At 42.2% G+C, this 14,145-nt stretch overlaps 1 long non-coding RNA gene across 1 annotated transcript; it reads right to left on the minus strand.

Annotated features, from left to right (window-relative positions):
- Positions 1 to 232: 232 nt before the first annotated feature.
- Positions 233 to 4,184, minus strand: LOC129697489 (uncharacterized). Its single transcript, XR_008723531.1, has 3 exons — positions 3,726 to 4,184; positions 2,891 to 2,966; positions 233 to 1,806 (listed from the first exon to the last, which is right to left on the minus strand). It is a non-coding gene; the product is annotated as an uncharacterized LOC129697489 (long non-coding RNA).
- Between the last annotated feature and the right edge of the window lie 9,961 nt (positions 4,185 to 14,145).

Here is a 14,145-nt window from a genome sequence, read left to right on the forward strand (position 1 = left end):
AAATAGTATTTGCTGATATCACAGCAAAATATGGAACACCAGATATCGATTTATTCACATCCACACTTAACCACCAGTTATCAAATTATGTTACATGGGAACCAGACCCTGGAGCAGTGGCGACAGATGCATTTTCGCTGAGGGGGGGGGGGGGTGGGGGGGGGGGGGGGGGGGGGGGGGGGGGGGGGGGGGGGGGGGGGGGGGGGGGGGGGGGGGGGGGGGGGGGGGCAGGCCTCCACTATGATGAGGGGCTCAGTTACAGTGCCATCAACTGCGTCAGAAGTGCCCTATCGACTTACCTATGGCAGGGGACAGACCATTACACTGTTGGGACTCACCCACTGGTACAAAACCTATGAGGGGAACCAGATACTCCCAAATATGGGATGTGAGAATAATCCTGAAGATGCTCAGGAATTGGTTTCCAGCAACAGTTAATTCCCTACACAGACTGACATTAAAAACAGTCATGCTAATGGCATTGGTCACGGCACAGAGGATACAGTCACTGAAAAATCTAGACTGGACAACATGACTTCCTCAACAGAAAATATTACGTTTCATATTTATGAGATAGTAAGCAGAACAGAAAAGGGATCAGCAGGCCTCAATATACAATTAGGTCATACCCAACAGATGACCGTCTGTGTATAATAAGACATCGTCGTTATACATGGAGAAAACGAAAATCCTAAGAGGCAATGAAAAGGCACATTTTGGCAGCCACTAGAAACCACACCAAGAGTGATGGGCCAGACCATCTCAAGATGGCTGAAACAGGTGCTAACACAGGCTGGGGTGGATACTAATTTTAAAAATCTCTTTCCACCAGGGCTGCAGCTACATCGGCAGCGATACATTTGGATGTTCCAATGGACCAAATCCTCAAGGCAGCAGGATGGTCTGGAGGGGAAAACATTCCAATTATTTTATAATAAACCAGTAATGAAACCTGGAACGTTTGCAGAAACAATTTAAGTTCTGTAAATTAATTTAAACCCATAAAAAGGGGTTATAAATTTGTGTTAAAACTTTTTATGATTTCAATGTCGAATTCATGTCCAAATTATGTTAACACAATTCCTCCCACAGTCAAGGCAGACGTGATGCATGGACTCGTTTCCACGGCATGAAATCACAGAGCTTTAAAATCTTCACGTGGTCACTCACGTGACTCCGAAGTAAAATAGTAAGATTAAACGAGAACTTACCAGTTTGAAGTTTGATCTGTATTTTATGAGGAGTTACGATGAGGGATTACGTGCCCTCCGCTCCCACCCTGATCATATACTTAACTGGTATCTCTTCTCTAATCTTACTATGTTTAGTCATTACAGTTATCTGTGATTTCACACCGCTGCTTTGAAGAATGACACGTATGCGTCCTGGCGGGGTTCTTCACGTAATCCCTCATCGTAACTCCTCATAAAATACAGATCAAACTTCAAACTGGTAAGTTCTCGTTTGATCTTACTATTTTTGAATGCAATTCAGTTACAATCGTGCTATACATTAGCAGCTGCAATCATACCAAGTATAAGTGTGTAGGGTAGTAGACCACACCGAGTCCATACACAACACCATGTTTTAGGTGCCATCTAGTACCCTTCATGTCTGAATTTTTTTTGAAATGTCAGTCTTAACTTGGCCATCGAGTCCCACTGTCCTGGCATGGCTCTGGGTCAGTTGCAGGGGTTGTCGTTGCTGGAGTCGTCCTGGCTAGGCGATGTGGTGGTGTCCTCCATTGCTGCTCTGCGCCACTGTTCCACGGGTTCGGCCACTTGTGGCACTGGATCTAATGGAGACCTAATGGAGGATGAAAAAATGATTAGCCAAAATCTAATGGATCAAGACAGGATCACCCAAAATGACTCCAGGGATGAAGGACTTTAGTTACATAGGTAGACTGGAGCATTTAGAGTGGTTCTCCTTGGAATAGATAAGATTTCATGGAGATCTAATTGAGGCGTTTAAAAATCACTAAGGTAATAGCGATAATGTATAGAGAGAACTATTTTGATTGGTAGAGGGGGTCAAGAACTAAGAGGCAAAAATGGTGTTGACTAAAGAACCAAAAGTACCATAGTGACCTGAAATCTCGCCACAGCTACGTCAAATCGATAGATTGAAACTTGCCACAGTTTGATCAGGATTTGTGGGCAAGTTGGCTTTGAATTCAGTGGCAAATGCCATTGCTTTAGCAATCACTGGGGGACCTAGACCAATTAATTATTCTGCTATTCAGGGATAACTGCATTTAGTGCACTTTCTTCACAATCGGCATTTGAAAAGGGTACTCCTCCAACTCCAGTTGCACTCTCCTGATCTTTGGGCGCCTGGACAGGAGTGGGTATTTGAAGGACTTCCTCATATCTGTCTGAGTCTCACCAAGTTCCAGGGACTGGGCTGCCAAGGGCTCTATTCATGAGGGTATGTCTGTGCCTGGTGTTCGTCCATAGAAAGCACCAGGTCTCTGGAGGACTTCCGGAAGCGGGAGGTGCCACGGGGGCTGGTGTGTACCTGGACAAGGATGCCAGTGTTTTTAAGTATATTTGTAAATAACTGCAAACTGTGTAAGCACTCTAAGTGTTAATGAATCTTTTTTTTAAATTGTTGACAGATCTATTAAGATATGAAATATTCATGGAAAATGTCAGACACATTTGGTTAGTTAGGTAGAGGCTGGGAAAGGACAAATGGGCTCTGTGAAGATTCTGGTCGTTGCACGATGCAAGGATATATATTACTTACGGAGCCTGGAAAGGACCAGGTCTGAGGAGCGAGGAAGTGGAGGGATTTTTGTGTTGCTTCACATATACAAAATGATGGCGAAATAGCCATGAGCTTTTTTAAATGAGATCCTGAATTTGAATCTTGATAGTCCATGTACCTTTCCGACTCAAAGAAAACACCGGTCCTGCTCTCAGCCTCAGCAGCCGATTGGTCAAGTTTACTTGATTGGCCATCTGGAAGAAGAGCGAGTTTACTAATAATAAGGAGAAGCAAGGAACTGCAGATGTATGTTTACAAAAAAAACATATAAAAGTGCTGGAGTAACTCAGCGGGTCAGGCATCATCTCTGGAAAACATTGATAGGTGATGTTTCCGGTCGGGATGCTTCTTCAGAATGGGGGCGAGGGGATAGAAGGAAAGCAGGAAGAGAAGAGGGTCAGGATAAAGCCTAACAAGTAAGAGGTGGATAAGGGGGTTATAGGCGGATAGTTCAGACAAGATATTACAAAACAGAAGGCGGAAGATAAAGGGATTGAAGAGTTGTGAATTGTGAAGCTAGAGGAAGGAAGGAAGTAGAGGGGGGAATAAATAGGTGGGAGTCGAGGGAGGGGTGGAGTATGAAGGAAGAAGGTTGTGGTCACCTACAATTGGAGAATTCATATATCTGTTAGCTATTTAAAATTCATGAGTTCAGGTTGAACAAGGGGGGGGGGAGGGGGGAGAGAGATTAGGATTAGGGGGGAAAGGCGCTGGGAATAGGAAATGAGTGTTTGTCTGAGGCGTTTCTGTTCGGTGTCTCCCGCCCAAGGGTCGTGTTACTCACTGGTCTTCGGAGCATTATTAGAGCAGTAAAATGCATCGTTAACAAAACCCACCCAACATGCCCCGCTGTGCAATGACATTGCCAACTCTCAAGTTGCAACAACAGCCCCTTCACCGCGTTTAACCCCTCAGTGCTTTATCGGAATCACTGAGAATCGTTTGATTTTTACCTGAGCCTTCTCTTTTTCCAATGTTCCTTTAATCACAGACTATGACAAACAGTTTGGACGCGGGGTAACGCAGCGCCTTCCTACTGTGTAGTGCTGGCGATATGGCCGGGGCAGGGGCCGGGGCCGGGGAGGTAGAGTGTCGGTCGGGGTGGGTGTAGAGGGAGGGGGTGAAGAAAAAGGGTAAAGAAAATGGCGAGAGGCGGGAATCGAGGCTTGTCCTCCTTGACTCTTTAAAGTTTCCGCGGGCAAACGCCTGCAGCCGGACTAACCAGCCCGGTTAGGAACTGTCCAAGAGCAGGCTGGTAACTGCTGTGAGGCTGGTCCTGTGACCAGGTGAAGGGCGAAGGATAACTGATATCCACCGCCTTTTCTGCACCGCACCGCACAACCCCTTCCTTTCTACCCCTCCTCTTTCCTTTCCTCCCTCCCCCATCCTTCCCCCCTTCTTTCACCCCCTTCCTTTCCCCTTTCCTCCCCCATTCCTCATTTGGGACGGCTTTCCCGTGCTGGGGGACACTTTGGGACTATGGGGCTGTGCCCGAAAGGTGGGGGGTGGGGACGCGGCTGTCAGCGGTGAAGGACACACTCCGCTCGGCGGGCATGGGACAGATTGACTGAGTGAATAGCTCCCGGGGGGAAGCTCAGTACAAGGGAGAGGAACATCACCCCACAAGCTCGGCATCCCCCCCGGCCCGCCCCATCAGGAACTCAAGTTCGTGTGTTGTTTCTGAAGGACTCGGAAACTCAGGGCGACCTTGAGAAGAGTTCCCGGAGGACGTGGTGCAAACACAGGTGAGAGGAACTTCCTTTCGACAATTCACCGCAATAATTCCGCAAACCAACGCATGCATTACTTTAGCGGTTCTTTTACTGTACTTTAATTTGTTCTCGCTAAACCATCATCCGGAAGTGTCTATTTAATATCGGAGTGTAGAAGTAAACTCGCGCAGAATTTGTGCAACGAACTTGTCAACTCTGTTACCATGAAAACGGAGAGCTAGAAGTCACTATAATCGATGTAAATCAATTAATACATCTGCATCACATCGTGAACCCGTCTTCCCAGGTGATCATTAATAATCCGAATCACCCTTTCAATTAAATTGGAATATTTGCCCCTCCCAATTTAAGACCGTTTTTCCCTAGTTCATCCCTATGCTTTTCCCGTAACCGCATTAAAGTGTACAGGGTAAATGACATCATCTCTAACACGACCCTCCGCGGACTCTCCCTCCACTTGATCAGCTGTTTAGATATTTCCCCCGGGATAATGTGCCTTGTTGGACCAGCTATATATATACTGCATCAATCAAAGCGTTCAATCAAAGCGTTCTCCTCCACACCTCCAAATACCCCCCCCCGAGCTTTTCACACGAAAGCAATCCTAATTAATATTCGGAAAATTGATAACCCTTGTATCCCATTTTATTGTATCTCTTTTATTTGACATCTGTCAATTTTTCTGTTCCACTCTCCTGTTGGCCGCTGGGTGGTCTGTTTACCCGCAAAGTGGTGACACCCTTTTTGCCTCATTTGAGGTGCCTTCTACTGTTATACTCGCTCAGTACTGAGCAACGTAATCTTTGATGGACAGTGCAATATGTCCTCCCCTTTTACTTACCCCCCTCCCCCCCCCCCTCCCCCCTTTTACCCCCCCCCTCCCCCCCCCCCCCCCCTAAAAATGGTATATCGGCTGGTGCTGCATTTCCTTTAACCACGCCTTGGTGACGGCAACAGGATTGTAGACCCCTGGGTGCAAAGCTGTAATTAATCTTCTTTGATAGATATTCCTTTCATTAAAATAGAAGCAATTTAGCTCAGAGTTCCCTTGGTGTTCACCTACTTGCTTGTTCTGCCTTCTAGACTTACAAACTATTTCTCCTCCAGGCTATTGTACCTTTCCATTTGAAGCTCCCCCCTTCCTTGTTAGCCCAGTGGTGCAGTGGTAGAGTTGTTGCCTTACACCACCAGGGACACAGGTTCAATCCTGACTATGGGTGCTGTCTGTACTGCGTTTGCACAGGTTTTCTCCAGGTGCTTAAGTTGCAGGTTAATTGGCTTCAGTAAAAAATGTCCCTAGTGTGTACGATATGGCTAGTGTATGGGCGATCATTGGTTCTTAAAAGCCCACTCCGCGGGCTGAAGGGCCTGTTTCCACACTTCCAAACTTCCCTACAGCATAAGCCAACCTCCCAAGCAAGGATGATTTCATTCAGCTTAAAACAAACCTCCTCCCTCTTCAACTGATCCTGTCTTACCCAGAAATGGTTCCACAGATACAGGAACCTAAAGCCCATTCTACTGTACCATCCCAGCTGCCATGCATTCATCAGACCTAGCCTATTCCTATATTCACTAGCTCACAGCACCAGAAGCAATCCAATATTCCCTTTGTGTCCTGCTCTTTAAACAGCGACCTTGCTCTCTCAACCCATGTTACAGAACCTCATCCTTATTCACGTTATTGGTACCAACATGTACTAGATTCTCAGGCTGTTCACCCTCCCTTTCAGACATCCTGCAGTCACTCCAAGAGGGGCATTAAATTTTGATATATATTACTTCAGTTTCATTCTTTCTTAAGATAAGTTTAAATACATATTCAGGCCTGAAATTTGTATTAATCCCCGTTGAAATTCTAAGTGTGGTTGACATGTCTAACTCCATGGATCATGGGATTTTAGGCATCTTTTGGATGTTAACATTATAAGTTTTCATGTAAAGGAAGAAGAGTCTCAACCCTAAACGTCACACATTGCTTCCTCCAGAGATGCTGCCTGTCCTGCTGAGTTACTGCAGCTTTTTGTGTCTATCTTCAACATAATTAGAATCTACAGTATTAAAAACAATTAGCTAAAAAGGAGTGTTTAATTTTGCATTGCAAATTGTTATCTTAAATATAAAAGTGGAGGAAGTAAATTTAGAAATAACTTAAAAAAACTCTATTTAGAAAATAATAATTTACAGCTCAGTGGGACCATGCAAAAGAATAGTTTGCACTTACATGCAGTGGGTGGAACCAAGGCTGACTGCACTGTCCGATTCCACAGAAAATGTACTCACTCTCGAGGCATTTATACTGAGGAACCCTCTTAAGCAGCAGAATTGTTATTAATTAGCACATCCAATTTAATTTGCTGTGTACCCAGCTGCACTAAAGTCAGTGTCTGTTGATGGGACTTGCTTGGGGATTTTAAAATTACTGACATGACTACTAGGAAAGCCATGTAATGGAGAAGATGGAGGAAATTTGTCACTGGATTTCTTATTTCAATTCGAATATATCTAATTGTGTGAAACAATAGAAAGCTTTGGAGTAACTTCTGAGTAAAATGTACCTACCATTCTCTCCTGGATGACTGAATGCGGTATGTATAATTGTCTCATATTTTGCCAAAGTGAGCACATTGCATGTGTAAAATTAGGTTGTGAGACTCAGCGAGCTGTTCAGTTATGTCCCAGCTCTGTCTAACTGAATATTGTATTTCAAGGAATAAGAGTCGCGACCCAAAATGTCACCTATCCATTCCCTCCAAAAATGCTGACTGACCAGTTGAGTTACTCCCGCACTGTGTTTGTTGCTCAAGGCTCCAGCATTTGCAGTCCCTTCTAGTCCAGTCTGCATATTTTTGATCCATGGTCACTGGACTTCTGATCTATGTGCACCTCCCCAGATTTGGAGGCGATAAGGTCAACAATATTCCCCACTACTATTTTGATAAAGTTGGAGGAGATTAGTAACATTTGTTGGGAAAATCCTGTCTAAGCCCTATTTCAAAAAGTAATCATATGTATATTGATTTGGCTTCCAATTAAAAACACTGAGGAAGTGTTGGCTTGTTTTACATACCATCTTTAAATTGAGGATTCTTTTGCCCATTAAGAAAGTGATTAATGTTCCCAGGGCATTATTCAGCTCAGAATATATTTTATAAACGTACAAAAGAGCTACTCGGAAAATTATTCATTCAAAAACACCGTAATCTTTTCCAATCTGGCAAGAATAAAAATATACTGTAAGACCTTAAGAAGAGAAAGACTAGCGAGAATAATGTACATATGAGACTGGAAAATCATAATAGCTATAAGAAAATGACAGAAAATTCAAACAACACCTTGCGTCTATCTTCACAGAAAGCCCCCAAAACGTACCAAAATATTGGAGGACCAGGAAGTAAATAAATATAAGTAATTTGTTTTAAAAAAAACACAAGATATTAAGGAGACTGAAAGTTGCTAAATACCAGGAATATTTTATTGTTTAAAACCAAGAGTTTTCAAAGGGATGGCGATGCTGCATGCAATGATTATGATCTTCCAGAATGGTATCGTTTTTGGAAATTTCCTGACGATTGCAGACAAACAAGTTGACTGTAATATTTAGGAAAGAAAGGAAAACGAAAAAAAGGGACTTGCTGATTGCTCCTGACATTGGTAGTTGGGGAAAATGTTGTAATTTATAGTAATTAATGTGATATCAAAACACTTAAAGCACTACCTAAACCCAAAACACAATAGTATCTGGGAAGATGGGTCTGTCAAGTGAGGAGAATAGGAGTCGAGAATAATAGATGATCACAACTTAGCTATGATGGTAGATATGGGGAGGATATTTCCCCTTGGTTGAGGTAAAGAAGGAAGCACGTTGGATATAGACATCTGGGATCAAGCAAATTCCTTGAGGAATTAAAGAGATGTGGGAATACATTAAGAAGGAAATCAGCAAGGCAAAAATAGGGCATGAGATAGTTCTGGCAGATAAGGTAAGGGAGAAGTAGAAACAAGGAACTGCAGATGCTGGAATCTTGAGTAAAACACAAAGTGCTGCCATAACGCAGCAGGTCAGGTGGCGTCTCTGGACACATGGATGGGTTATGTTTCAGGTTGGGACCTTCTTCTCTAAGTGATTCTACAAGGTAGGAAACAAAAGGTAACTTGGAAGATCATAGATTCCCTTAATGATCAATGTGGTTACCTATGTGTGGAGCCACAGGAGAATGGTGAGGCCATCAATGAATATTTCTCATCTGTATAGCGTGGAGAACCGAGTGAGTTTCGGAATGAGATCAGTGATGTCATGAAGCATGTCAACATTGCAACAGGTGAGGTGTTGGGGGTCTTGAAGCACATTAAGGAGGATACATCTCTGTGACCTGACAAAGTGTATACTCAAAAGTTGTGGAAACAAGGGAAGGAGTTACTGAGGCCCTCATAAAGATTATTGTGGCTTTGTTAGCCACAGGTGCGGTCGCGGAATACTGGAGGGTGTTATGCCTTTTTTTTTAAGAAGGGCTGCAAGGCAAACCAAGGAACTATAAGTTGGTGAGCCCAACATCAGTGATAAAAAAAAGTTTCTGAAGGAAATTCTGAGGGACAGAATTCATCAGTTTAGCAGCTGATACAAAGAAATCTCTTAAATCTCTTGATTGCTGGATCAGTTGAATCTGGGCATTACACATGTATATTCTGCGAGCTTACTGGTTTTAGTGCATTCTGGACACAAAAAGCTGGAGTAACTCAGCGGACAGGCAGCATCTCTGAAGGGAAGGAATGGGTGACGTTTTAGCTCAAGCCCCTTATTTAGGGTGTCTTTCTTTGGTTTAAACCAGCATTTGCAGTTTCTTCCTACACATTTAGTGCATTCTGTTGTGAATTGGATTTCTGAATCTTTTGTTCCCATTGAAATAATGACTAGAGTTATTTCTGCTGAGTACAACAGTAAATCTGTTTTTTGAAATTGGAAACCTTATGTTTGAAAGAACATTTCTGCAGCATTTCCCATCATATCATAGCCAATTCATCACTTGGGAGGTCTAACTGTTCTTGCTATATGGCAAATGCCAGTTTGCATGATGGAAAGTCTCTCAAACTGCTCGTGATAATTTCCTGATTGTGGGTTGTTGTTTGGCGAAGGCCAGATAGTAGTCAGTATTCCTGGATAATAACTCTTTACTCTTCTCATATTGTGCAACCATCTTTCCACGGTTACCTGAGATGGAAGGTGGATTCCCGTTTAACACCACACCTGACAGTTTTCTGATAAAGCACCCTCGGTATGTGTGAAAACAAAGTTTAAATATTACCGCTGAAGAGTGCGTTTTGAGCAACAGCTTTCTAACTTAATAAGTTGCCAGTTGAACTGGGAAAATAATGAATTAAACAATGAAGTTTAAACCTTTTTTGTTGGAGTCAATTAAATCTATGAACTTGGCCTTCCAATAGAATGATTGAAATTGGCAGATTGAAAATATGATACTTGCTGGGACAAAATGTCCCACTGTTCTACAATGTTTGAGATTGAGAATAATGGGAAGAAATAACCTCAAGCCTGCATGCATTTAATAGATGTGTTCAAGAAGGAACTGCAGATGCTGGAAAATCGAAGGTACACAAAAATGCTGGAGAAACTCAGCGGGTGCAGCAGCATCTATGGAGCGAAGGAAATAGGTAACGTTTCGGGCCGAAACCCTTCTTCAGACCGGTTTCGGCCCGAAACATTACCTATTTCCTTCGCTCCATAGATGCTGCTGCACCCGCTGAGTTTCTCCAGCATTTTTGTGTACCTTGCATTTAATAGATGTTTGAAAGTTCATTCTGTTAATCATACTCATTGTGGAGATGTGGTTGGCTGCTTTTTTGTGATTCCATCCAATTGTACTTAGTACCCAAATTCCTCAACAAAATTGTTGCCGATCCCTGCATTTGGGAAGCTCTTTCCACCCCATTGTTCTAAGTCAGGTGAGTCCTTGTGCTGGTTGTGAGCAGGAACTTCCCCTTCGCTGCTGAGATAAATTAATTCCTTTAACTAATGGAGCTTTGGGGGTGATTATTAATTGAGAAATGCAGGAACACTCAACACTCATGCTCATGTTGACATTTCTATTTGCAAATATTGAAGAGTAGGAAAACATAGTGCTATTGGAAGTTTCTTTGAAATAAGTCGTTGACTTGTAAGTGCTCCATTTACCAAACCAGTGTCTATCATCTATGATTTACAAGTCCAATGTTGGCGAATTGTCTTAAAACAATAAGTGAACTTATTTAGGTAAATTAGGATAAATTGATAATGTGTGTAGAATATGTTATTTTAAAGGGTCTGTTTATGCTGAAAAGTAAGTTATGTTATTGAATATTGTTATTAGCTAATTAGGTAGATTAAACTAAACTGGTAATCTGGAATCTTAGAGTGGTAGTCCAGTTACCCAGGTAAGAAGAGTCTTGACCTGAAATATCACCTATACCTTTTGTCCAGAAATGCTGCCTGACCTATGTTACTTCAGCATATTGTGTCTACAAATTCTACATATTAAATTAAAACCGTTTATAATATGCATATTAAAAAGTTATTAATAATTGAAGCCAGAAAACCAAAACATAGTAGAGAATGCTAGAAGGACTCAGCAGTTCTGAACAGCTTCAGTTGAGAAACAAACTAAATCTCTGTTTCAAGTTCAGGACCCTTTATCTGAACTGCAAGTGAAAATGAATACCTGGATAAGAAGGACATCTATGTCAGACTCCTATTCATAGACTAGAGCTCTGCTTTCAATACCATTATCCCACCCAAGCTCCTCTCCAAACTTGTGGAACTTGTAGTCAGCACTCATCTCTACAACTCGATCCCCGACTTCCTGATCTACAGACAACAATCAGTGAAGACAGGTGACAATCATCCTACACAATAATTCTCTGAGAGACATGTGTTCTCAGCCCCCTACTATATTCCCATTATACTCCTACAAGTTTGCAGATTACACCACCGTAGTGAGCCACAAAACAAGTAATGACGGGAGGGAATACAGAAAGGAGATTGAGAACATTATAACCTGGTGCCAACATGATAAAATCTCTTTAAAAAATGTAGCTTTTGAACTATTTTGAACTTTTACATTTTGTTTACTTGCTGACTACTAACAAGTAAATCATTTTTTTGTGTTTTTTGTGTGTTTTTCAGTGTTTACAGCTGGCAATGTTTAGAATTGAGTCTTGGTGAACAACGTGTGTGATAGTTAACAAAATGTTTTGTCCATCCCATTCTAAGCTTGTACAGCAGGCCAATGTTAAAGCATTCGGGGAATGCAGGGTTGCATTGCCGCAATGAAGCTCTGCTTTGTTTTGCCACTGACTAAGCCAATGAAAATATGCGGGTTGCCAGGAGGCTTTGATAGCAGTTTCAATATCAGGCTGCTTCGGAATTATTCGTCCGCTTCACCTACTTTTTGGAAATTTAGTCTTTTAGTCCTTTGTTTCTGGAATAAATACTGCTCGAGCAAAATAATATATATTTTTTAAATTGAACTACTGATAAACAGTCCTGTGTTTCAAGTCGTGGACTAGATTCCAACGACTGCTTATTTCACATCATAATAGTAAGTCGTTTCCTACCTCCTGTGGTTAGAGGCACAGTTTTTAAAGTTTTAGGTTTTGATTAGCAAGAAAGAAAAGCTCTCCCCAGGCACCATCTTTGAATTTAATTAAAGACCATCCAGAAAGAGCCAAAGAAGAAATAATATAACTAGTCCTTTAATCCGAACAATGTAAAAGACTAAAGGATGGTTTTGTAATGGGGGGGGGAGGGGGGAGGAACAAGATGATCTTAATTTAATGACTATACCATTGCATGCTGCAGCACAGCAGGCTGTGCTGTTTGTACTCTGCACCTGTGACTTTCTGTTCTGCCAACGTACTGTGCAAAGCCTGATTATGCCAACATCTGCTTCAAGGAAGGAAGAAGAACTGCTCTGGAGTTGTGAATTGAAGTTATTCAGGTACTGTTTCTATGGTGTGCAGGGAGGAATGAAGGAGTCTGTAGTACCAGACTCCTTCAGTACCACCACATCATCAAAAATGTGTATGTTAACCATACTACAAGGATTTAATTGCCTGCTGTTGTTGGCCAAAGCACTTTATTTTTACGTTTCTGTATCTGTTAAGAAAGCCATAATGTATAATTGTTTCCACCTTGTGCAGCGTCCAGAGCTTCCCTGCATTTTTGTTTCGTGCTCCACGTGCTCATGGCGTTCCATGCCCCATTGACCGCCTTTGAGTGTTTTTTTTTCCTCTGTTGTGTTCAGGCCATTTCGAGCTTCCTGGTTGTTCCTGTTGGTCGGTGTGACATGTTACACCAGACAGAGCAGCAGCTGTTTGAGTAGGTTGACAGTAAGTGCTACTGTAAACATCCTCGACTGGAAACTTTGAGAGAGCAAACTGAGCTTTCAGTCAGATGTTTACAGCTGCAAGCTGCCGTGCACTCCAAAAAGAACAACATCTTTTGACCCATGGTTTTGCCTGAAAATGATTCATAAGTTCTTGGAGCAGAATTAGGCCTTTCGGCCCATCAAGTCTATTATCAATCTCCACCCTAAAAATATCCATTGATGGCCTCCACATCCTTCTGATTGTATGTACCAAGCATGCGAGGCTGCATGAAAACTAATAAGTTTATGTAAAGAAAGTGAATTTGGGTTTCTTCACAGCAAACAACTGCTTGCTTTTGTGTTGACACCTTCAGTATTGTGTGGCGATTAAGGTGCATGACAGCACTAGTCTGAAACAAAGTTTGAAACTAAACTGATTTAGATTTGGTGGCCACGGTTTTGTTCAAAGCAGTAGAACACCTAAGAGGAGAAAGAGATGGAGAGATTTACAGAACCTGGGCCAAAGCACATCCGCCCCTTGGGGAAGGGAACTGGGAATGTTCGGATTTCATGCTTTGAATGGGATGGGCCTGAAGTTATAGGGCCACAGCCAGCACTAGCCATCAATTGAAATAACATGGTATAAAACCATTGGTGGGAAAATAGAGAATATTTAATAGGAACAAAATGGGTCAAGGCATCATTTCATTGAAAGATCAACCTGCTTCAGCTTTGAACAAGTGAAAGCCAAGACCAAAAATTCTGCTTGAAAATGTTCAGCCAGTACAGAAACTAATTAAAGTTTGGTATACAAATGGATTCAATTTTGTGCTTGGGTTTCACCACACCCAATGATATACGTCAAGTTTTGGTCTGCTCCAGTTGATGAACAAATTCTACCAACAAAACCTCTCAACAACTGCATATCACACTTTCCCGCACAGTGAATCTAAATGTGTTGTGTTCACAGAAGGATTACGTTTTGGGGAAAGGTTGATTTATTTGGGTTGATATTCAATTTGACAGGCCAAGAGGCAATTTTGAGATATTTAAAATGATTGGAAACACTGTGGTGGTTTGTCTGACTTGGAATGCAGCACAGAAGGGTTAACTTTAGCCAGTCAGGGTTGAAGGTGGAAGGTGATTGTTCACACATGGGTTAGTGGAAATCTTGAACATACTTCTTGGAAGGGTGTGTATCAAGTGACAATGTAATTCCTTTTGTTAGGTAAGGGCATTAAAGAAACAAACTTTGATCATATCAACTGTGATCTCGTTGAGTG

This window comes from Leucoraja erinacea, chromosome 5 (assembly GCF_028641065.1).
Source record: "Leucoraja erinacea ecotype New England chromosome 5, Leri_hhj_1, whole genome shotgun sequence".
Classification (NCBI taxonomy): domain Eukaryota; kingdom Metazoa; phylum Chordata; class Chondrichthyes; order Rajiformes; family Rajidae; genus Leucoraja; species Leucoraja erinaceus.